The sequence below is a fragment of the Falco rusticolus genome, chromosome 1 (genome assembly GCF_015220075.1).
Source record: "Falco rusticolus isolate bFalRus1 chromosome 1, bFalRus1.pri, whole genome shotgun sequence".
NCBI lineage: Eukaryota > Metazoa > Chordata > Aves > Falconiformes > Falconidae > Falco > Falco rusticolus.
In genome coordinates, this window is record NC_051187.1 from 36,421,406 (window position 1) to 36,448,283 (window position 26,878).

The 26,878-nt window shown below is 39.1% G+C and overlaps 1 protein-coding gene across 4 annotated transcripts in view; it reads right to left on the reverse strand.

The window, feature by feature from the left end:
- Positions 1-26,878, reverse strand: part of TAOK3 (TAO kinase 3) — a 93,918-nt gene that overhangs the window by 64,687 nt on the left and 2,353 nt on the right. For 2 of the 4 annotated variants that reach the window (XM_037392251.1, XM_037391977.1), the window contains exon 1: positions 1,822-1,832. The exons of 1 other annotated variant lie outside the window; for it this stretch is intronic. The gene's annotated coding sequence lies outside the window, so the exon portion shown is untranslated. Of the gene's footprint in view, positions 1-1,821; positions 1,833-21,148; positions 21,169-26,878 lie in introns of those variants that run through there. One more of the 4 variants, XM_037392158.1, reaches the window with a different exon arrangement.

Here is a 26,878-nt window from a genome sequence, read left to right on the forward strand (position 1 = left end):
TTTCCTGTATTTACACTCTCCAAACTGAAGTTTGGGATTCTAGAGTACAGCTCTGCAGTTTTGACTAATTCAGATATAACTTAACTTGTAACTTAACTGTATTATATATCCATGCTTGTCCATGCTGCTTTGGATAACTCCATCTTAATTTAGCAAGGCGTGAAAGACATCCAGGACTTCAAGAGACAGAATTTCTATCTGCGTTTAATGAACTGCTTTCAGCAGCAGCCTCCCTCTCCATCATGCTAGCACAGCCACTTGTACAACCCCACACCCACTCAATCAACAAGCTGATCCAGACAATTAACAACCCAGCAAAAATGGCTTGTTCTCTGACCGGATTTGGTCCCCAGCCCCATTTCACATTTATCCATGCAAGCAGGAATAAACAGCCAGGGGCAGGAACTGCTTATGCGTGCGCTGCCAAAACCCTCAAATGAGGCTATAATGGAGTATCTCCACTGGAGCTGCAGTCACTAAGATATTCAAGGAAAGTGGTAATTTCAGGCCACCCATTTATCAAAAGACAATGAATTTAACACCTCATTCTGAAGCCTACACACACTTCTCTCCATGAGCAGGTTCCTGGGTAGTTACTGAAGATTGTGGCAGCTCACCAGTGGAGTGCTGCAGTCACCCCTTCAGGAGGCAACTATATTTTCCTGTAATTAATACACTGTTACCACCTTTTGCTAATTCACTGTACTTGACAAGTAAGCTAAGAAAATAATTGTGTTGCTAATATGCTGCTATATAAGACACCAGGATACAGCAATTGCCTCAAAGACAACACCGAACTCAGAAATCCTGTGTTCTCCGACTCACAGAGCAGGCTGTTGAGACAGAAAGAAAACCCCCAGTGAATGATGGTATAATCAGGGATGATGAATGGCTCCTTACAAGGTAGGAGAGCATAATGGAGATGACACAGATGTGGGGGGGGAGGGCGGGGAAGAGAAAAAAAAGAAAAACCTCAATATATTGTCAAGCATATCAATTACAAGTTGAGAGTAAAACTGAGGGGAAGATAAGGGGGAGAAAAAATAGACTGCTGAACTGAAACAACTGTTTTGCTTTAGCAGACAAAATTCTGAGTTAAGACTGAAATTACATCTCAGCATATCGTGCCACCTTTCCCATCCAAAGAATAGACAGCACTCAGACTCTTACATTAACTGGATAATGGAGAGGTCCAGGTCTGGGATTTCAGCCTGAAGTTTTATTTTCTTGGCATTTATCTGGGCACGACAAGCCTTTAATGTTGCTTTAATCCAGATTTCTAGCAGTTTTAACTAAAAAAAAAAAAAATAATGTTTTAAATTAGAACTGGAGGCAGAGGGAAAGTTTGCTTTATTGGGGCACTGGAATCAGACGTGTAAGATTAACTCAGCTCATGAACAGCCAGCACTCTGCAGGGCAGCTCAGAGCCTCCTCCAGACAAACACAGTTTTGGTTTCAACTGAAGGGAGATCAGCAGAGGCAGGCAGCACGAAGAGAAACAGCCACCTGGGTTAGGATATGCAAACTGGCAAATACCTGTCCCCTCAGCATACTCGCTCTCTCTTTTTTTTGTGTGTGTGTGTGTTTGTGTGTGTGTGACTGCAGTCACAAATAATCAATATACAGTTTTAACTGACTTTAATTCTAATTTTAAATAATCTATGCTTAAATTTCATTTTTCCACTTGAAATTAAAAATGCAAGTTTCGATATTGCATCCTTATGTACAGGCATGTCCCCAGATGAGTTTTAAAGTACTAAGATTTAGTGTTTCAGAACATTAAATCCGGAGAGAAAAAAAATATCAGTAAACAAAACCTACCTGGTGTCCTCAAGAAAACAAGACAGAAATAAGGCTAAAATAAGGGATGGGACTAATCTTCTCACAGGCAAAGAAAGTAGACTTGGTCTCCCAGGACCTAGTGCGTCCTTTAAGGAAAAGTGGAAGGTAGATCACCATGGCAACAGAGTATTTTATGAGATACTTTAGTAGTGCAATATGTTATGCTAAGAACATAACAGATAAGGCAAGAAGCAGTCCTCTTCCAACCAAACAGAAAAGCTTTTAGCAAACACATGGAGTGCATCCCTGTTTGCTGTAGTTTCCAATAATGAAAATCTGATCTTTCAAAAGACACCACTGTTACCAAAGCTTAATTTAAATTCTCTGGTCACTGGGCTACCTGATGAAAACATCTTAAGACTTACACAGTCAATGAAGGAAAATTATTATATGGGGAAGGTCAAATTTACTAACTGCTGGCCCAACGTCTATGCAAAGCACCTAAATCACATCAGATTATTGCACATCTGCACAAAAATAAGAAGTGACAGAATCTGGGAAAGTGGCTGCAGATACAGAGAGGTGCTTGATAAAGGTGCCATATAAATGGCAGCCATTTACAGTGACATTTGAGAGCAAGAGGAAACAGGCAAAAGAAATTCAGATCAGAGGCATTACCAAAACAAGAAAATAGAACAGAACAGGGCATCAAAGAAAATGGAGAAAGACCTTACCCTAAAGAATAATTTAGAAATATCTTTATATCTGTACTAGCAGCAACCAAGGAACTGGCAGGGATATGGGAATGTGCGTGTTCAATGGCTAAGAAGCAACAAAATGTAGGCTTATTGGCAAACACTGCATAGGAAGAAGAGACCATTTACAAACTGCTGTAAGATACGATTGAGTTTTATTTCTGCTTTATTGATAAGTTACTATTTTGAATTGTCACCAAGAAAACCATTTAGTAGTTTGCTATTTTTGAGAAGGCACCTGGAAAATGACATAGATTTATATATATTAAATTTAACACCACCAAGTAAGTTTCAGTCACTTATCCTGTAGATAACCTTAATTCATAGCAGAGATGAATTTTAACATAAATCATTATGTTAAAACCAAACAGCCACGTCCACCTTGAGTGGCTTAAAGCTGAAAGAAGTCAGAAGCAGAACAGTGGCTGATGAAATGCATTTGTTACAAAAGTAGGGTAGCATACAGTAGCAGGAATATTTTCAGCTACTCGCACACACTGCTGAATTTTAAATTAATTGTAACCACACAGGAAAAAGACCTGGGGGTTGCTGTAGACAGCTCTCCAAAAACATCTGTTCAGTGTGCAGAGGCAGTCAAAAAGGCAAATGGAGTGCCAGGATGCATAAATACAATGACAGAAAGCCATGCCAAAAGTACTAATGTCACAACAGAAATTAAGGATCAGAGATATCTTATTATTCAAATACAATATCCCCCATCAGATACATGAAAAAGGCTACAGAAATAAAACAGAAAAAGAAATAGAAGTATTAGATGTGGGGGAAAGCATCAACATGAAGGTAAACTGAAAATAAAGCCAGCTTACATAGGGGATAAAGAAGGGGTAATGATGCATTAAACAAAATGGGAAAAAGAGCACGTGACAAGGCTGTCCTTTCTTCTGCCCTCTGAGAAGAGGTAGAGCAAGGAATGTAGCCAAAAGGTAACAATTTTCAACTGAAAAGTAGAACAGCTAATTCAGATAGATAGAAACAAAAAAATATTATGTGTTTCTATACTGCATATAGAAACAAACCCTTCTCAGTTAATGAATTCACTGATTTGTAATAGTGAATGCAAGGCTCTAAACTAAAAGCTCAGATAATGGCAGTGGAAAACAGAACAGTTCCATCTCAGCCAGAAGACAACTAAGACCAGTATTAAAGTACAAAAAAAAACACAACCAAAAAACCCCAAACTTTTAAGACTGCCTAAGACCAGTGCTCAAGTAAAAACCCAGAAGCACATCCTTTGTATGTAGGTTATTCACTTTTGCTACTCAATGGGCCTTTGTTCCCGCCTCTGAGAAGATGAGTTCAGCATCTTCATAATAAGATCCAAGTTCATCACACACACACCCCCTAGTCCCCCTGCAACTAGTACCTGCATGCTATAACCATTTCCCTATAGATGTACTTCAAGAGTTCTCTTTTCTTGATCCAGAGTTTGACAATAAATTCCTGTCAGACTCTTATTGCAATCCAGCACGTTTACTTCTACAACCTCCTCAGTTCATTCCGTTTTCTTTCCTTGAAGAAAAACAAAACCCACACACCTGCTCCTGCCATCTGACTCCAAACTTCTTGTTAACCTGACTAGTAATGAAAACTGGTTTAAGCCACATTTAGTGTTCCTTGTAAGAAATTATCCTCGCCAAATTACAGTTCTATTCGTTATGTTACTTCAGTATATTCCAGCAATGTTGAGTGTGAACAACAGCTGAAGATATGAAATAGATCAAGAGTCTTTTTATTCATTATTTCTGTGGCAAACTCCTGGGGCAACAGGTTTTACATACGCAAGGAAAGGAAAAGTCACTTTTTCCTTCTGTAGATTTGTTTTTGTCTAACAGACAAATTCCAGTTACACTTTCTAAAGCTCCTTGGAGCTGTCAAACTTATTCCAAGGGTGTTCTGGGAATAAGAGTTATTATTTGAGGTTTGGTTACTATGGATAATACGCTAATCAAAATATCAAGCAAAAGTAACACACAAGCCAGCATTCCATGGCTCCCATCACGTACAAGGCTGCAGCTCAGTACTGGTCCCCACTGGCAAGCAGTTACATTTGACCATTGCCAAAGCTAACCCAATAGAAATACCACCATTTAGCATCCCAGTGCTCCATGATTTCCTAATTTATCTAAAGAACTTTCTTCCAGCTGATGCTTGGGTTTGGAGCAGAGAGGAGCTGCAGCGCAGTGCTGGCGGTGAGCAGCGAGGGTGTGTTGGAGCAGCTACAGCCAGCAGGGACAAGTCTGCACCACAGCACCCTGCTTCTCCTCACTCTCCAGTGTTAGCTTTGCACAACTAAGGGCAGCCACGCTGCAAGGTTCCCTACATATACAAACCAAACAGATCTAGTTCCACCCTTCTGGATTAAAACACAGCCACTCGAGTAGCTGCGGCCTAGTGATTTCAAGAGACAAATGTTTAGGCATCACTTGACCACTTAAAGGTTTTTTTATGTGGACAGATACTGACATAAAACAGTTGCAAGTTAACATTACTGTGTGAGCAAGTTTATTTACACTCTCTGCCATATCAAGGCTGACTTTGCAGGAAAACAAAAAATAATAAAATAGTAATAATAATAAAAAAAGATCAAGACCACCAGACATGACTGGGCATCCTTAACATTAAGTCTATGCTACAGAGTTTGATTTTTGACAATAACTCCCCATTTTCTATTAAAAAAGTCCTCCACTACTTTTTTTCTGCAAACTCTGCCTTGGCAGCAAGGGTAAACAAAGTAGTCTTTGAAGACTGTAGTAGAATTTCAGTATCATAAAATAATCTCAAATCTCATGCAATTAAGCCATTAAACTTTTTAACATAAACCAAAAGGGTCTTTTTGCTGAATAAAACATCTAAAGTTCATTCATTGATATGATCTTGATGCCCTACTTGTTACCCTTTTAACCAGGAAAAAAAAAAAAGCCTGACTGAAGATTAAATAATACATGAGGTTTTTATCTAAAGACAACTAAGCTTAACTGTTACAGTAAAGCTTTCATCACTAGCAGCGTCTTTGCCAAGAGTATTTTCCCCTGCAGGCAACGTTGTTGGACTTAAATCAGAAAAAGTCAGTCGTTTATGTCAGCCTGTTCCAGTTCTGCTTTCTATTAAGACAAACTGAAGTCCTTCTCCCATCGCAAATGCTGGGTGCAACACTCATTCTCCCATGTTTCATTCTCTTCTCTGTTAACGATGCCATACCTTCACCTGTTTGGGTATGGACACTCAGTTTAAATTCCTCTAGGAAACAGATCCCCATATCTCACACAGGTACAAGACAACTACAAAATACACACTTTACAATATTAAGGCAAATTCTCCAGAAATAATCCAATCATATTTGTCCAGGCAAATATATACAAACATCCACGCAACCATTCCTATCTTGTGATTACAGTTTCTTTTCCACTTAACATTTCACCATTGATAGTTTAGACTTCGGGGAAGAAGTACCTGTTGAGGAGGTAGAGCAGGGAAACAAGGTTTGAGGGTTTTTTGATACATTTGTTAAGCAAGTTTTCAATACAGGAAAACAATCTTCTACTGATAAAGAATATCATGCAACCTTACTACAGCAGCAGAAGCACTGAACGTGCTCGCAGGATAAAGGTTTTCTGCTGTTTGATAGTGTTTTGCATTACACAGAAAACATATGTGCAGGAAAATGTCAGTGCTCATATGAAAATACTCATTTTAGGATCCATAACAGGTTTATGCACAAAGAAAAGATGCAATTTCCCAGAGGAACGGTCACCATCCTTGACCCTTGAGAGAATATAAATATTGTTTTGTTTTGCCAGTGGAAGAAATTCAAGGCAGTTTTGCCTGACTGAGTGTTTTCATGACCATTTTATCAGGCTTAGCAATACTCACACCACAGAAAAACTTTTTGTGAGGGGTACATAATTTTAAACAAAACCATTCTATAATTTTTTTAATACTAAAACTGCCTTTAGACATTTAAAACAAAGTCCACGTGAAATTTTCTGCATACATGCCTGTCAATTCAGCACACTGAATAACAGTAATTCTCTAAAAGACACAAACAGGATATCTTTACGTGAGAGAACAGATACAAACTTATTCTACTTAAATGCTGGTATGTCCTTTGCCTTCCTATTCCCTGAAGCAAAACTCCTGCCTGCCTCCCTACGGTCCCTTAGAAAAGCTTCCCTTTTCATGACATGTTCTGTTCAAGAGTCTTAAACATTAATTAAGCCTAACAGTCTTCAGAGATGTTTGCACAGCTATAAAAAGGTTTCTGAATTGAGTGGCTACTGAAGGGAACTGGCATCTGATCAAATTTTCAAGAGTTATGCTCCCCACTTCATGAATAAATCAAAGAATTACCAGTTTTTGAAAGTCTGCAGCACTATTTTAGCTCTTGGTGCCTCATGTACATAGTAGCAGCCCTATTTTATGGATTCAGCATCTAAGGCATAATGAACCTAAGGGGATACTAGTGGCAAAACTGTGAAAGAATCCAATCCTGTACCCTAGCCAGAAAAGTAGAGTTCTTCAGTTATTTTTTTTAAACTATATATATTTATATATTTGGGAAGAAATTAAAAGCTGACTGAAATACTAAATGATAATTCTATATTCTCTACGCACTACAGTGCTTAAGTGACAAATATTTTTAATTGGGGACTGCTGAGATGCTCTATGAATGAAGTAAGGTTTTTTTGCAGACTGGGGCATATTACCACAAATTAAAAGAATGAAAAATTATAGCATTAACTAATAAATTAATGATAGTTCAATATTTTACTCTATGGTCACATCAGCCCAAAATCCTAAAGGAGCTCAGGGGGCTTCAGAAAGTCAACTGTACCAAGGTCACTGCTGTACAGGAGCATCCAGTGACTCCTTCCATTAGGATAGGATACTCTAGGAAGGAAGACAGAGAAAAAACTCTTTTCTGTCTTCCTAACTAATCCATAAATAGTACAAATATATAACTAAATCTAGTACAGCAACAATGAATACCTTATAAAGATTACCAGAGCTACCATGAATTTTACACATATATCTTACAAGTTTAAAGCAGTTGTCTCCAAGGAGGGAAACCCTTTAGGGGAAAGTGCACTGAATTCTTCTGATCAGTTCTTTTTCATCAAATAACCACACAGTTTTGTGATTTTCTCATCATAATACTCGTAATACCATAAAAATCAACATTGTTGAAGTTTAACTATGGGAAAAAAACACCAAATATTTGCATACAAACAACATACATCAGCAGAGCTGAACATTTCTCACCTAGCCAAATTTCAGTATTCTGTGACTTGAAAAAAAATATATATATACAAACACCAAACAAAAATCCCCACTTGGAAAAAAAAAACCCCAACAAACCAAAGCCCCACTGAAACAAATAACAAAGAAGTTCTCTTTCAAACTCAAACACAGATATTTCAAAACAATTTGAAATTATGCTGGGTACAGACACTTAAAAAACCACAACTACACCTCTCCTCAGTCAAGAGCACGCTTTCACAGAGAATATGAGTACAAAGAGATTACAGAGCAAACCTATCCTGTGCTTAAACTCTCTATTAATGAAGCCAAACAGAGGAACTGCCTCCTTCTCATCTTGCTCTGCTAAGGAAGTGCAATGCCGCAGCAAGGTTCAGCTCCAGGCTTCCCCTTTTCCCCAGCACAGCAGGGATGAAGCACCCCTCCCTGCTCCACTTCCCACAGCAACCTTGGGCTGGGAACGCCAATTGTGTCTAGCTTTGCAAAATCGGCTTCTCCTTACAAATGCAACATTGCAGTTTTCCACTGAGAACTGTTGCTTGCTCACTCTACCGTAACTACAGGAAAGGCCCATTTCTGCAATCTGGAGGAGGTACCAGTCAGTATGATGACTAGTAGGAAAAGCACTTAAAAGGACTTGCCAGTTCCCCATTAAAACCTCAAGTAACAATGTAATTCCATTCTTCCTTCGATATTTCACTGCGTGTCCAGGAAGATAAGGCAGCACTACTCATTTAAGTGTTTCCAAACAAAAGTGCTGCCCTTCTAACAACATTGCACTAGCCCGTGTTCTTCTGTTCACTTCCATATCAGCTACCAACACAAGGACAGGCAACCTCCCTAACCTGACAAGCCCCACATTAAAATATATTCATAAGACAAGCCAGGAGACAAACACCACACTTCCTGGACAACCAAGGGAGCAAATTTAGGGAATATTCCCCAAACATGAGACAGCTACATCTCTCCAGGTCTTAAACTTCTACTACACAAAGAAGCTGGGTAAGGGCATCGCTGCAGAGGCCTGCACCCTACAGCCCAGCTGCCGGCCATTCAGCTGCTCCCCAAAGCTTTATATTTTAACCTCAGCAAGCTGCTCTCAACTGCGGAACAGAGCAAGCCTTATGGTTCTCTTGGATTTGAAAGTGGGTCTGGATGTGACAGCACTCCACTGACACTCTGGGGCTTCTCTGGAGCACCTTGTGTGCCTCCAGGCAAGATCTCTCCCTGCATGGGAATCCAGACCTCCACACTGGAAGAAACTGACACGACAGCTTCTGAAACAGTAGGTTGGTTTTATTTGGACAGCTCTGGAACCAAAACTGATCCTTAAGACTGCAAGCCAGAGCTCTGTATCTTGCACATCCAGCTTGCAGGAGAGCCCCTCCCTTAGATATCCTTTCAAAATGTCTCTGTCCTTTCCTTCTCCACCCTCCTCTCTCACCCTGCCTCTTCAGCTGGCAGAACAGGGGAAGCTGTGTTCCAGGGCAGGCATTCCCAGCACCTCCAGCCCAAGCAGCTCCTTGTCTCTTCGATTCCCAGTTTGCAGAGAAATGCCAGTTACAGGTGGACATTCCAGCTGGGCACAGTTCCTTGGCATCTTTAACCCCATCCACCTTGTGGTGCTGCACACCCAAACATGACCACATCAAACATGAAGCTACACCATAAGATACTCTTCAGCCCTTCAGAGGCACTGAAGTTGTCGGTCTGCTGACAATTGCACAGCACTTGCAGACTCACTTCTCCTGTATCTGAGATGTGCAGCTACGCAGAAACTCTACAGCAGCACAGACTCACTGCCAGGGACTGCATCTACTTCTGATAAGGGACTGGTGCTTGAATTGCTTGTGAGTGGCATAGGGCTCAAGAATTACTTTAACCCCTGGGGTTAAAGAGTGTTTAAATGAAAAAAAATAAAGAAAAGATGGGGAAGATCTCTGAGACCTACTAGAGTACTACAGCTAGAGCCATTCCCTGGTGACAGCAGAGTGAAAATGAAATTTCAAAATGGAAACACATTTTCACAGTACTGCTAAAGAACACAAATGGAAGAAAGCACCCTTTATAAAGATTTCACATAAGTATCCTCATTAAAAAGGGGAAAATAGTAGCAGTGTGTAATCATTAAGGTCATCCAATATATTTTTGAGTCCCCAACACTCAATTATATTTATTGAGACTTCAGAAACAACCATAAACAGTTTGAGAGCATGTAGCATCTGCTACTTCTAAGATGAGTCACAGTAGGAAATCCCCCTATATTTTCTAGGAATCAGTTAGGCAGCCCACATGAATGAGAAGAAATAACTTCTATCAATAAACACACATTATATTGAACATACTGACAGCAAATTTCAAATAAGAAATTACAATTAGAAAAATTACTTTGGGCAAACATTCCCCAGTTCATTTGAATGCAATATAAGTTTTGTCAAGATATATTAAAGGACAGAAGATACCGGAAGAGAAACTAATTTAAACAAATAGAATTAATGTGAAGACACTTACAAGGAGGAAAGTAAATAGACAACGGAACTTCAACACCCCATAGCACTTGCCTCTGTCTTCAAGTGCTGCATCATTTTTCTCTCCACTCCAAAATACTACAATAGAAATGCCTCATTTTCAACGGACATACTCCTTCCCCCATCTCCAGATGGCCCCTATCACGGAGACACGTTACATTTACTCTGCTGACAGCTAGATCCCTCACACTGCAGAGCCAGTTCATTCTGTTCCTCCTCTCAGATGCTTGAGTCCCACAAAAACCTCTCAGAGGCTACATCCACAGCAGCAGCCACCTCAGGAGTAAATCCCGATCTGTCCTGAACTTAAAAGCATTCTGGTTATGTTCACCTTTCTTACTTTCTAAGCAGTCCACCACTACCTTTTGTAAGAGATGGACTGTGATGTGGAAAATATAAATTTACCTGAGTTCTAGGTTTGAGGTTGGTCAGTCAGAACAATATGGATTTTAAAAGCCAGGTCGAATTACCAGATGATCTTCTAATGAAAGAATGCAACTTCACTGACAACATAGAATTAGTTTTTACATTACTAGGTACTGATGAGACGAGTCTTTTGCTAGGCACAAATTCAAGTTCCAAGCCAAACTTTTATGAAGTTATTTTATATTGTTTTGACCAATTTCAATATGGTCAAATGGTCAATACAGCTGCAAAGAAACTAGGAGGATACAGGATATCTATGAAAATTCATACAGTCTTGGAGCACTGGTGGCGTACTCCAAATAACAATACATTTTTGGTTTTGACTTCTAAGCTGATAATAACAGCTCAAACATTTGTGCGCAAGTAGCAAACTAGTAACACTTCCAGATAAGCCCTCAGGCTCCTAGAATTACTGAATAGTAGTAGTGTCACCTTCAGAAAGTACAAGATGGCCTTCTTGAATTACCAGGACTCTTGATAAAAATCCAGTAGGACAAAAGAGAAATTCCACCTCACTTTTGAATACCTTTAAGTTACATCCCCATCTATCAATGGAGTGAACAAATCCACCACAAACCAGCAACACCCCATCCCATTAAGGCTGAACTACTTGGAAGGACAGTTGTTTCCACAATACCACTGACACAGTAAAATTCACTATTTTTCACCATGAAAGGGACTGCAAAGGGAATTAAAGCCCCAGCATTTGAGTACAAAAAAAACCTATCTGCTGTCCCAGTAACAGTCCATAAGAGGGAATTTGGTCTTTACTGACAATTAGTTCCCAGACTCATACAGGCTCCCTGTACAACCACGGACCGGTCGTTAGCTCTCTCAAGACAAGAGACTTACTGTAAAATGGGACACCATCCCATTTATCTGCAATATTTATAGCGACAATGGATTTCTCCAAGCATGAACTCAAATACGATTTCCTACATAGCTTTGCTAAATGTGGCACTATATTTGAATAGTCCTCAATGCTATTGTAATAAATTAGCAGTAGTATGTCAACAAGAACAAAGATAACTACGTAGTACTTGGCTGTTGACAAGTGCTTAATTACCACAGGAGCACTGTAACAAGAACTGTACGAGCAAGTTCAAAGCAGCAACTAGAAACTTTCAGTTAAACTTTCAACTTATAAAAGTTGCTTATTCTGCAATCAGTGGTATAAGCAAGCCTTCCATAGCAGGTGATAAAACAACTATAATAACACACAGTTTTCCCCAGCACTCACAGAACCCCCTTATCAGCATCAGACATAGCATAAGATGATTTTATTTTTTCCCAGCTGTTGAATTTTCTTCAGAAGATTCCCGATTAGGGCATTTCCAGGTATCACACCATACAAAGTAGCTGGAATTCTTTGCAAATATGTACAATAAATTCAGGGTTTGTGCAAACGAACCACATCACTACAGTTGGTAGCAACAAAGTAAGGCACAGACCTGTACCGCAGCAATTTATGGCTCGTTTAGTTCCAAAGGAGAATATAAATTTTACCAGTATGTTTTCTCTTTTCAGACGTCATGTGGCCTTCAAGTGCAATGCAATTCATTCAATATGAAAGCAGAATCAAAACATGTCAACACAGCCATATTAATGTATCCAGTATCTTGTTTCTAGCTGCAATCAGTGCTACACAGATGAGATGAAGATACAAAACCTGAACACTGTAACCAAAACTTCTACATATGGAAATCCATTCAAATCCCAGGTCCCTCCTGCTTTCCAAAAAATGCAAATCCAAATTCCCTGAAGCAACAGGAAAGTACATTAGATGGGGAGGCCTATGCATACAATGGCAAACATCTGCCCTAACATATTTTAAGTTAAGCTACAGGAAGCATGATCAAAATACAAAACAAAACAGATTTGTCACACAGATCTCTGGGAGTCTGAAGAAAAGCTCACAGGTAGCTGTTTTATTTTCATGTTTGTCATGTTTCACCTTTCTAGTAAAATGTTAACTGTATGCATAAGAGTTTGTATTAGTACAAGAAGAGTGTATAATGTAAGCACAATTATGTATATAATATAAAGGTGTGCTTGCACCGTCTTATTTCCCTCTCTATAAAGAATAAAACTATGGCTTCTAAGTAGCTTAACTGTTTGATGGAGAGAAGTAGAGCACTGTTGCTCCCCCCACTCACAAGAACTGCAAGAACTGATTTTGCAGAATCAGGAAGCTTTAAGACTCAGCAGGATCTCCGAACAGTAAGGACTGCTGGGCACATGATGTCAGTCATCACTGGAAGTTCCACCTGAAGAACATCTGCAGAATCCATGCAGTGATCTGGTTGTCCCAATTTAGTTTTCAGCTGACAGTGCTCACAAAGCGTAGCATCCCCGAGGTGGCTTCATAGGATGCAGAGTGAGCTCAGCATGACACTGTTTTCAGTATGACATTGTGCACCCGTAAGTCTAGGCTAAATTACACTAACAGGCATCAGGAATCTTATATTGCAGCTCTACATTCACCTAGCCTGGATTAAGTAGATTTAAACTGGTCTTTTCCAGAGTATGATTTAGCTACCCTACTATACACACACAGAACATGTACAGCTTCAAAATGCTTCTTAAAAAAACCACACAAAACCCACAACAATCAAACAAAAACCACCCTGAAGTACATCTGCATTAATTCAGCAATTTAAAGACCACCAACTCTCATCACTGCATCATTCACATCTCTGGTCAACAGCTGAATATGAACACTAGCATTTTAAAATAGTGTTTTAAAAAACATTTTGTGTACATTATAGCTATACGAGTGTTACTCGGGAAGACAACCGTTCCCACCACATGTTAATAATAACACAGCAGGCAAGCATCCCACAGCTTGCCAAGTGTATATTTATTAACCAGCCACTATACTGTAAATACGACCAGTAACGTTTAAGTCTGCAGAGTGTAAAATAGTTTTCAACTGAAATGTCAGTGCCACGCTTACAAATTAATAAATGAGCTGAGTGGGAGAAGCCCCACCACTATGCAACAGCAGGACTTTTAGAGTATTTTGTTACCAAAGATGGGGCAATACCATAGAAGCGCTAAAGGAAGCACAAGCAGCAAGGTCATTTCACATCTGAATGACTACGACATCAAACCCTTGATTTCATTTCTATAATCACATTAATTTCACAGCCTTTTCAATCACACATTCAACACAAAGGCTAAGGGAAAAAGAATCCAAGTGCTCACCCTGAAGCACAGCACTCCAAACACAGGCTCCGAGAACATCCTAATCCTCCCATCCTACAACCCACTGCCAGAAAAGACTGGACTTACTGAGAAAGTGAGATAAATTAACAGTCAAAACAAACATAAAATGCCCTGTAAATCTCAAAGGGTAACCCAAGACAAATGCTAAACAAAACTAGCACATTTTTAAAGGCTACACAGAAGCCTAAGTGTCCTTCAAGAGGCTGTACTACCTCCAAAGACAGGGACAGACAGAGGACCACCACTTTAAGGACAAGGAACAAGATGACCAGCACAAAATGTGCATCAAATTCAAAAGCATGTTTTTGACAGCCAATCAAAACATATCATAATTGAAATTAATTACAGGCCAGCAAATATTCTAATGCTCAGAAGCTATTCAAACATACTCCACAGCAAAATTTTGTCTGTTTTCTGGTACACATTTGTCCTTGGAAGTTCTGGGGGTTTGAGATCTGGGTTTAAGTCAGTCCCAACACAGGCAGCAGAGCTTCCTGACCACCTGCTGTAAGTTACACACTTCAGAAGAACCTTACATACGGGTTTGAGATTTCCATTTGAGCCACCAGAGGTTTCTTGATTCAATTCTGTAAATGCATCATTTGGCATGTAATTTAGGAGGGAGGATAAAATTTTAAAGCTGCTTCTGAGAACAGTGGAATATGCCCAGATTACTCTATAAAGATTCTGGAAAAGTTACAAGGAATTTAGCTACTGTTACAAATACTTCTGCCTCTCTTGGCCTGGAAATGCCTCTTAGCCCTGTGCTTCCTACCGGAGTTGGTTTATGCAACCAGTAATTGAAAGCATTCACCACCAGGTCTTTCTTATTTAGTATCAGACACCACAGATTTCAATGCAGCTTCTTCAGCAGAAAATGTGAAAGAGCCACCACAAACATATTTGCAAATGTAGACTGAGCCTAACATGACCTTGGTGAATGAAACGGTCTTGGGGAAAGACGACGACAGGGAGAGCAGCAGATCCTTCAAGATCAACATAAGAGATGCTCTGGTAATAGAGGAAAACCTTACTCTAAATTGTAAGCCCTTGGAATTTCACAGCTAAACTGAGTCAGCATGAGTCAGTTTAAAGCAGTATAAAAATAATTTCAAGACACATTGTATAAGAGTAAATAAGGAGAGAAAATATATGGCCCCAGTGCCCCAATATGGCAGCATTTCACTGTCATGTCAGCACCATGCTGTTTATTAAAGGTTACCATGAGCCATCTCTACTTCTGCTCTTTCAGCCCCAAAATTACAGCAGGGTACGTACCCTCTGCTGCACACAGAAAGCTTTTCATCTCTTCTGGTCATCGCTGTTTTTCAGAGCTGTTGTGACAAGTCAGCAGATACAGACAGTACTTAAACTCCAAATGCTTTTTACTGGCCTTTCTGAAGTGAGCTGACTGTTTCACAGCTATTCCTTACAAAAGTAGCAACACAACTTGTGCAGCTGGCAGTCTAACCAAAGACCAGAAGACAACTCAGGATCCCCAAGCTCTCTCTTGTTACCAGAGGCTGAAGAATACTACCTGGTGCAGTAAAAGCATGCATGCACTACTGCTGCTTGTGTGATACTTACCATACCATGGAAGCAGGCAGAGGGCTTCCATCTATTAAAAATTTCCTTAATTTCCTTTAAGAAAGCCCAGAATAAACTATTAATGCTGCAGTAAATGCACATGGCTACTACGCACTTGACTTGGGGATTGTTGAGTTTTGGTAGCCTTTAATGGCATCTAATATGGCGGGAAGAGGCAGGGAGCCAGGAAAACATTGCTATATGTGCTTAGAAAGCTTGTTATTTTTATCAGTGCATTTTAAGATCAGCAACCCTGAAGCAAAATGGTTAGAACGTTTTCTTCCACTGGTGCTCTGATAGCACACCAAGAGCTTTCAGAGAGTGGATATTTTAGGCCAGTGCAGCAAAACAGACTGATCCCAGGAAGGAAAGCTCACCCACTGTGGCAAAAATCAACACAGGAAGGGTAAGTCTATTCATCCACTATGCTGAAGAACTTAAAATGGAAACATTCTATATGTCTTCCTTCAGGCCAGGATGAACAAATGAACAAAAATGAATCACTACTACAAGTGACTGGAAAACACACTGATGGAAACTGATGGTATCTCTTGTCTCTCCTACCCACAAAAAAGTCCTTACGAACATGTTGCAGGTTTTTGCAAGAAAGGAGCAAAATCAGACCCACTATTTTTAGTTTTTTCCTTTAATTAAGCTTCTGTATTTCTCCAGCTACAGAGGCTGATCTAAAAGGTGTCTCTCACCTTTCCTTCCAATCCCTAGTATGTTTATACTCTTAGCTACGGACGTACAAATGCGAAAATTAACAGCAGATAGAGATACTTGTGAAATTCATCACACCCAGTCCTGCAGCTCTGGGAGGTTAAAAAGACTTAAAGGTTTAGTGAATAAAAATGGGGTGAAGAAGTCGTCTATGTTTAGTACTTTTTAATGTGAAAAACATTCTTCAAAACAATAAAACCTTCATTTATCAAACATTCTGATGAAAAAAAGATTCACATTCAGAATGAGATAGAAGCTAAAAATAACCAGCCAGCTGCAATTCCCACCTTATGCGGTTAGGCAGAAGTGCTTTGCTCACCCCCTCCCCAAGCACGCACACGTTCACTTCCTTCTTCATTGCAACATCACAAGCTGAACTTGATGCTAACAAGCCACAAAGTCCTGCCCAGAATTTAAAGTCACACCCCAGTAATTATATAAAATGAGCTCTTAGTACAAGCAGTTAAAAAAAAAATATCAATTTACTCAACTTCAATTTTGCCTTTAATTCCAAAATATTTTGACTACTCATAAAATAGAAAAGCAATTTTCATTTCTGAGCTTTGCGCCCTCCACCTTGAAGTGTCACTAAAACAATTTGGTTTAATCTCACTGTAGAACATCAGCATGTTCATTTATCTTGCTGTTAATGCCAGTACAGGGATTAAACCTCCCTGAAAACGCAACCTTTTAAGGAGAACATTTTAGGTGTATTTGTGTTTCACTGTTTGTACATAAAATATAATGTGATACAAAGTGATAGTGGGTGAAGAAGAAAAAAAAAGGAAACCTAGGATAATGTAAAACTTAATTGTGCAGATGTCCCACTCAAAAGGTGGTCCTAGACATCAGAGTAATGTACAGAAGCAGCAAAAGCCTTCCAAAAAATCTTTGCAAGCTTCCACTAAAAAGGAAAGGTGTTCTCCTCTAATCTGCCCTCTCTAAAAAAAGAGGCAGCATGTACAAATTCATGAATAGAAAAACCCCTCTACATCACATACAGTTTTTCCCCTGAGAAGACAGAATAAATCACATGACAGTTATTCAAAAGACTTTGTTCTCTACTGGTACCCTGACACTAAAATGTCCTATTTAAAAATGCACTTAGACCAGGAGATGGCTCCAGGTCATATACCTCATATTAATGCACCTCCAGAGGGAACGCTAACCACTGGGCACAGCAGCCTGGGCAGGGTGTGCCACATACCCAAACAGGAACCAAAATCTTCCCTGCTGCGTATAGATGCAGCTCCCTGACCACCAGTTAACCACCAAAGTGCAAAAGTCTGGTTTTAAATACCCTGGTTTTTTTTAAAGAAAAACCACCACAACTCCTCCTAGTTGCTTGCCTCAACCAGGACAGACCTCTGGTGACTGGAAGGATAGCAAACTATTTCATTAAGTCAGTCTGAGCTTTGCAACTGTTGTCTTAAATCAGTCTTCAGCTGGGGGGAAGGTAGATTCCACTCTACATCCCCCTTTTGCTGAGAGCAGCAGCAAACACCCGTGGTTCTTCAATGTTAGCAGTCAGCACTAGGAAGTTCCTTCTGCCAGGCACCCAAGATGAGAGCGGTAACTCTTCATGTACACAATCTTACCATCTCCAACACAGCTATCAAGCTGCAGGAATACAAAAGCACAGGACAGAGAGGGAGTTTCATCCAGACACTCAGCATTCAGCTGAACCTCTCAAGAGTTCTTAATTTATGAATGATGACACAAATTAAGCTGTCCTTTTTGTTTAAGGCAACTGGGAAGACAGAGATCGTAAATGCGAAAGTTCTTTGACTTCCTCTCTACACACCCTTGAGACTCTTACCCACAGCTTCACCGACAACAGCTGCAAGTGCTCTTTGGACAGGGAGGTCCTGCCACCAGAAGCCAAATGTCATTTAAATGAGATGTTTTATTCTTTACTCATTCACCACAAATGCCCTGGATGGTTTTGGAAGCCAGGTGGGCTCAGCAATGCTCAAAAGATTGCTGTTGTGCTGTACTGCTTACCTAAACTAAAGATCTTTGTAAAGAAAAAGGCAAACAAATGGAAACTTGCCTCATTTGTGTTAGTGAAACAATCTATTTGAAGAAAGTTTATATGCATTGGTGGTTCCTTTTCTAATTTTAGGTTCTTGGTTACATACTGCAAGTAATTCTCACACTTCAAGAACAAATAGGACTTTAACATTAATACATAGCTTCACCTTCACATGATTCCTGTCATACGGTGCCATGACCCAACATTTTGAAAAGCTGATGTATACCCGAAGTATGAAACAAAACTTTGTGTCTGACAATACCTGTTTGCTTATGTGTATTCTCACTGCCCGAGACAAGCATTCTGCTTGTGGGTTTCCCCCATTTCCTAAGGCAAGGATATTTTTCTGCATAGGCTATAAAACACAGAAAAACTAACTTACAGCAAAACATGTCAGCCTTGCAAAAAATCCTTTCCTTGTTTATATTGCATATCTGAACACAAAAACATTTTAAAAAACCCAAAAGGCAGGCATAATCAATATAAAGCACTGAACATGGGATTCCTAAAAAAGCGCTTTCCGAACACAAGGTAAAATGCAGTGAAAGGAGGTCATGTTGATTTGGATTCGAGTCTTCAGCCCTGCAGCTTGCAGCCCAAGACAACACAAATGCTGCTAGACCCTGCTCATGCACAAGAAACAGAAAGTGAAACTCACTAATTTACTCATGAACTTACACTCAACAGTAGTATGTGGGGTTTTTTGTTTGGTGTATTATCTTTCTTAAAAAAAAAAAAAAAAGTAACTCATTGTATAATTCAGCAGTACTGCCCCTACTTCCCTAGGGAGAAGTTTCTACCTTTCAGCCTCACCCTCATTCCCCATCTGTCTGTTCCTACCCCCAGACCACTGGCTTTGCTAAACATGGTTATTTTGCAGCTGGATCAGTTTCCTAACTGTGTATCACACTCTGGTAGCACAAAGGTTATGCCAACACAACTCAGTGGGGGCAAGGAGAGGCTAAAGTAACAGCTGGTTTTAATTCAGCAGTAACATCAACTTAAAATTCATGTTAATTTACAGACTCATGATTTAACATTCACAACCCATTTCATGCTCCCAAACCCCTGATCTCTACCTCCTCAAGCCCTGTGTTTAATAGGAATCCAAGTCTGTAATTTTCTTTCAGTCAATACATTTCAAATTGTCAAGACACAGAAAACAGCTTGCATATACAATCATAAAGAGATGAAACTCCAAACACAAACAGAAATACAAGGATTTAGACCTCAGTTGTCAAGACTGTATCTTGACTTTCAAGTACACGAGTGTGGCACTGCTGAATTTTAAGAAAGTTATTAAAGTTTAATAAGATCCCATTGCTAACAACTGACAAGATTACTTAGTTTTGGAAAAAAACCCTGATAGCCAGTCTTTCTTAAAATCGGTTTTTCTCTTTTTCTTGCATAGTTGCTTATTATAATGCTGGCCAGAAGGGATAAAATTCTGACAGGTATTTTACCAACATACTATCAAATGAATTTTTAAAAACCACAACATGAGCATTCACACAGAAGTTTCACAGGTTGTCAAAAGACTACAGGTTGTGAAAGGACAACCTGAGCTTGAAGATGGCCAAATCTCAAGAGGTTAATATTTAGTTTACACCTTTTAATACTGAGTACTAGAATTTCTGTTGCCTAATACATTTTTTTACTGTTTTGTTCAATTTAAAGTCAAAACATGGCAGATTAAAAGTGTTAGGCAAACACACAGGAAAAATTCAGCTGAATATATAGTATTTATTCTGGCAAGAAGGTGCTAAAGGCTCACTAGTGGCAGAATAAGTAATCATCATGATGTTAAACTGCAAAAATTCACTTAGGCTACAGCATGACCTGCATGCAAAACCTGCCGTGAAACAGAAATGAAGTGCTCAAGGCAGACTCAAACATTAATGTATATGCTCTAGTTCTACTCCAGATCACTGCAGCGCTCCAGCATTGCAGCAGTCTGTATCTGCCCAGGGTAATTGAAGGTGAAACCAGGAACAGCTACTATCATAGCTTCAACTATTAGGTCTCCTTAATGAATGGTCTAACAATAACCCAGGCTTAACCAGTTCTCTCACTGCAAGGGCCTTAACCATAATAAGCCCCTTGAACATTCCTATAGTGTTTTCCAAAGGTCTCACAGCATGAGGCTACTAACTGTGCTCTCATAGCCTTGTGAGACATGTATTAGTCAGCTTTTTTTTTTTTCCCCATGTAAATACAGATAAAAAACTGAGGCAGAAAGCTAGCAAACGACTTCCCTGCGGATATGCAGCTGACTAGTGGCATACAGAATCCAGATCTTCCAGATTCCTGCCCTGTCATCAGCCAACACACCATCATTATGAAGAAAGAAATTAGTCTGGTCTTATAAATAGCATTTGAATATAAGCCTTCCTAAAATATTTGCAAGGAGTTGACCTTAAACACCAGCAGAGCTGTACTGGTAGCCTGGGGCTCCAGTCACCAGCCTGCATGTCAGTACACTGGGGTTCTTGACCCTCTGCCTCTCTGGATGTCTCCAGAGCCTGGATCCAATACAAAATGTGTAACAGATCACACCACAACCTCACTTTACCACCTATGGCTGGTTTGGACTCAGTATATCAAGAAACAATAAAACTGCTCAAAAATATAAACAACATTGTCTAGAATACTCAGGTAGCCAGGAAAAAGAAAATTAACAACAAGCCTTAGTCAGCAACTTTCTGCTACTGCATTCTAAGGTGTTAAATGATCGTGGCCATACTAGCAGAAATCTCACTATAACATAAAGCTGGAAACCTGAAATGTAGAGAAGGACCCCAACACACCTGAGATTTGGAGCACTTGTCCAAAGTAATATTCAGTCAGCCTTTAGGATCTGAACTGCTCCTGTTGTGTATCACACATTTAGTTGCAGTTTCTATAGCTCCCAAATGTGCAACTTCAGTATGTTTTGATTCATGTCATGGTTGATACGGCGCTACAAAGAACCAGCTCCTTTTCTGGATTACAGCTTCTGACACCTGCAGCAGGTCTAATTGCTGGACTAGATTTCCTGGATCAAAATATTAAGCCTAATACTGATTTTGTAACAAAAAAAAGCCTCTTGTATCTGCTTCTGTAAGTCAAACTTCATTTGAAATTACATACTTTCTAGTAAGGCAACCCTAAAATACAAAGTTGTAAATTGCAAAAGCAGAGTTACAGTAAAAATAAGACAGTGTATTAAAAAGTAATTACAGTAGTTTGTCCTTTTAGATACCTGCACTACTACCTCCCACCCACCTGGGCCATTATCAAGTGCTGAACACACATGCTTTACCACCATAACAGGCGCTTTTAGTCTATGGGAAGAGCTGAAAATGGAAAGCTTGTTATCCTCCACAGAGAAGGAAATGCACACAAGAAATTCTGGGAAATGACTGCCTAAGTGTAACAAGTTGGAACATTTTTTTTTATTTCTATTCCTTACTTTAGGAGCAAAATGTGATTACAGGCAGGAGAGCCATAAAATCCTCCTATTTTTGGCTGCCTGCTTCCCAAATGACAAAAAGCTCATGACTGTAAAAATATGAGCCTCTAAGACTTCAGCTAAAGGCTCGTGTCTCTTAATGCAAAAGCAGCAGAGTCAAAATTCACTGCATTCTCCACAGGATGAGAAAACTCATCGCATTAGTATGCATTAAAGCACCGCCTGACTGTGGCAAAGCGGATGAGACCTGACTCTTAACAGAGACTGTTTCCATCCCAGCTCACATTTAGGTCTCAATTATCTTATCTGCTCTGCCACTCGCATACTTTCCAGATAAGAAATGTTTTTCCCCTCTTTTGAAAGAAGCTTAGAGTTAAAACTGAAACCACAACCAATGTTAATCTTAAAAATGTTATAAATTAAAATTCATTTGAGGCTAGTGCTTTTACAAAATATTCTATGTACAGGTGAAAACTGGGAACTAGAGTTAATTGACATGCTAGGCAAGTTTTAATAACAGTAGTATGTTCTGCAAGAGGAAAGGGAGTATTTTCTTGACTTCAGTTTATTCACATGGTTTAGGTCAACGATCAGTTCATCTGAAGTTGAGAAACTGCTTAGGAGTTGGGGGAGGGGGGAAAGCCTGTTTTCCTTTTCCAATGTATGACTAAGAATGAGGCAAGTGAAGGGAGGATCTAAGATCCTGGAGGCGATGGTAACAAGAGGTCATTAGTTAATTCCCTTAACGATAGATACTACTTCCTTTTATTAAATAACATCAGTTTTTTAATGATGTCAAGTATTTTTTTTTCTTAAGGATACAGCATACTTAAACTTTACCTGAACCAGTCAAAATAAGAGGAAAGAAACACACAAGTAACCCTGAACTGAAAGGCAGATTGTCATAAACCAAGTAAGACAACAGACTCATCTGATTTTTATGCAAAAACTTACAAAGCTGCGGGAGCATATATATTCTTTCTAACAGATGCTATGTATCTTTGACCTAATTCCCATCTCCTTCAATGAGATGGTAAATCCATTATAGCAGTACCAAATTTGGCATAAGGTCTGTCTTAAACAGTACTTTAATGTTTACAAATAAATTAGAATCAAGTTTTTTATTAAAGGAAAAGACAAACACAAATACTGCTCTAAGGTTTAAATGGAAGGTTCCTCCTTATTGCTTAATTCATTTTTGAAAAAGCATAATCAATGTACTCCTATGACCAGCTATTTATTATCTATATTACTATAGCACCTGTGAGCTTCACTTATGCTGTAGTAAGACCTACAAAGCCACAGCAGAAATTATGCCCGCTCCGAAAACATTATAATCATCTAAAAGATGAATAAAAAAAAAATCAGGAGAGCACAAGGAAATAGACAATGGGAATTTATGTTCTCTATAACTGTACTTTAGTACACTTTCCCTCGCGCACTGGAAGGGTCAAGGAGTATTTTCTTTTCCTATCTGCCCCACCAAAAAAACCCTCCAGGAGTCAAAAAAAGAAGACAAAAGCCAAAACCAAACGCCAAAACACAGAAGGAAGAGGTTTTGGCTAGACTGGAAGAAAACTATGTATTTACAGAGTCTTAATACCTCTACTTCCCACATAAGACAAGGATTTCATTTTTTAAGTTGTCATCCCATAGAGCATGACTGAACCGTAAGAAAATAAGCATCCCTCTGGATGGCTAAAAGGCTAGGTGAACTGTCAAGGCAGAGCTGATGAGCAATACATTCAAAGCTGTTTCAGGCAGTCTTTAAAAAAAAATAAAATAATTCCCCTCTCCTTTAATGAAAAATCCAGTGAGTTCATATATTCACTCCATTGCAATGGGGGGCACATACACAACTGTGAAGAGTGATGTTTTCATTTAAAGGAATACTTTTGAAAATTTACCACTACAACACAGTAGTGCAGCCAATTCAAACCAGCAGCCAGAGCTGTTTACAAAGCTTTCTGCTCAGCGTTAGACTAAAAATCCAAACTTTTTGCTGTGTAATAAATCAGTGCTCTGCATTTAACAATTTTCAGCGATACCATATGCTACCTAGTCCCATTACAAGGAAGAAAAACATCATCTCAACATGAATCATCCGTGACTATATTCTTGTAAATCTGGCTTAAACACTCACAATGTTCAAGGGCAACCCTAAATAAATCTACTCAGTTTTATGCCAGATTCTGTGTAACAGAATTGCAGCTCACTTACTTAAAATTAAAGGGAAAAAAGTTTTAATGTAGGAAGTGAGCACACTATTTGTGTCTCTCCAGAAGCAGACTCACTGTACACAAAATCTGGCACACATTCTTCAATTCCAATCTAATAAAGACATCCAGCTCATAAAATGATTATAGTGTCTGGTAGTCATAACACCTTTCATCCTAAACTGCTTAACAAATGTGAAAATACATACACTACATACCAGATTAATTCCTCCTAGTGCTGAAGAGCGGTTACTCTGGAATATAACATCTGCCACACTCTACATCACAGTAATTCTGGAGAGTTGTTTGTGAGAAAAGTAAAAAACCCAAAACAAATACGAAAGAAACCCATGTACACATTTCAGACTACAGGGAAATGCAGTAGGCAGCATACAGTTCTATAGACAGGAGTTTATCCAAGACTTTGGGGTTAACATCTCCACTCTTAAAGTAACAATTTCTTAGATTAAGTACAAACAGCTTTCTCCGTCTTCCCAAAGACAGCACAACCCACAGCATAAAGGCTGCTCATACCAAAGCAAAGGCATGAAGGCCTGAAAACATGGCACATCAAAGTCACTATTTGCCCTTCTTTTGAGGAATTACCTGGTCTCTCAACCCAGTGTCATAATCAACAGTGACAGCTGAAGGGGGTGCAAACAGGGGGAATTTACCAGCCAAAGACTTTAAAGGCAACTTGATGAAGATTAGTTCATCTGAATGAGCTATGCTCTCAAGCTTTGCCCAACTAACCCCCATGATCCAACCATACCTAATTATACTAATATTCAGAAAGACAGACTGAAATTATTATGTCAAACGAACTGTGAGAATGTCCTTATTTAAAAGCCTTTTGTAGCACAGTAGGAAGGCATGCAACTGCGCGTTCCCACATAACCATTGGTTTCATTAAATTCGAAATAAACCAGAGTCCATTTTGACCTAATATTCAGGGTGGGGAAAAAATAGTAATTACATCAACATCAAGCTATTACCTGTTCAAGGGCATAAATGCTTACTTCATTAACAACTCAGACAAACTTGTTTTGTAAGCTCACTATATTAAATTTGAAATTTCCCTGCCCTTACAAATTAAACTAACAATTTCTTACACAAAGGGAAAGTCCAGTAAGACAACACAAACACAAGGATCAGTATACAAACAAGAAAACTTAGAAACTGCTCAAATCAAATGCATTCTTTGCCATCCTCAGCAAGCTTACCTGAGCCACCTAGACAATTAAATTGCCACAATTTCTTTGAATTCACTGAAACAACAAATTTTTTTTTAAAAATAAAATACTAGCAGTACTCCAGCTTTCTCCAATCTGAGAGCAAAACCTACCGACCTTTACAAACATATGTTTTCACATTTCCAACAGGAAGTAAAAATTAAATACCCATGATATAGCTCTACAGAATAAGCACAACATGTCACATTAGAAGTATTGCTCTTCAATGCTGTGAAGTGGGGCTTTATAAAGATGCAACAGAAACTGCCACAGTATAACTAACTAGGAGAGCACTCTGATTTCCAACAGCCTTCAGTAGCTCAGGAGATGATGACCACACCCAATTAATTTACTTTAATTTCTATTTCAACTTTCCTCCTCATTAATTAGGAACTGAGGTTCACAAAGATTACAGTTCCTGGCCTGCAATACCAATGATGATTTTAAGCAGTGCACATTATACAATCGCGCTTCGTGTGCTGTAATACAGCCAGCAGATCAAAATGAAAAGACAGAATGTGTGCTACCTATGTAAAAACAGGAAAAGAGATTTCCTTCTTTTTACCCAAAATATCTAAGGAACTCCTACATTTATCAATACTTTCTAAAATATGTTTCACTCAATAAATGACAACAAACCTACTGCAGTGATTTCAGTGAGTGATAACAAGACTGTCTGGAAAACTCACTAAGCTACCCTTGAAAGGACTAATGAACAAGCAGGCGCAATGCAATTGCACAATGTTTATTACACAGCACTAAGCCAAAGGCAATCAAATCATTCTGATTTAATCAATGGCCTTCAAATACGGAAGTAGTTTCAAAATAATAAGCGTAAAATAAAACACTCTTTTGGGTTTACAACTTTGATTATTTTGTTCCTGTTGTGTAAAAGCACATCTATTATAAAAGCTGAGCATGTGTTGAAATACAATTTTATAAAAAACTAGTTCTTTAGTCTTTGATACTAAAATTGCACTTCTATTCAAACTCAGTTTGTTGTAAATTCTGTGACTGAACCATAGATGGGTTCTATTAAAAGAATCTGAACTCTGTCTTAAAATAGAAGGTCTGTTTTCTGTTTAAAAGCAAACTTAGACACTAAGTTTTTTTCCCTGTAAAATCAACAAATAAGTAGAACTGAAAGCATTTAATGAACACCTCTTCCTCTGCCTTTTCTCATAATGTGAATGTTGCAGCATTCCACGAGGCTGCAGAACAACCTGAACGAAAACCTGTAAATGGAGAAAACTACTCTGTTCCTGGTCCAAACTCACTGACCCCACCCTTTGCGCAGCAAACTTCACCAACGCTGTAGCCCTCTCCTCCTCAGCCATAGGGTTTCCTGCACTGCCTCTGTCAGCCCAGAAAACTCGAGGCTAGTTGCATACGGTGTTTCTCTCACAGGCAAGACAGCTTGATTAGTCAGAAGGCACACAGGCCGGTTCTGTTGAAAGACCACCCCATCCTGCAACACACTATGAAAAATAAATTTAACAGCAAAAAGCTTGTTGATACAAGATCCATACTCGGAACGCACCTAAGTAGAAACATCTAATCTTTAAAAGTTTTGACTTGCAAGGATCCTTTTTTACTGATAATGTACGTAACTAAGCAAAAGGGAAGTACATACAGAGA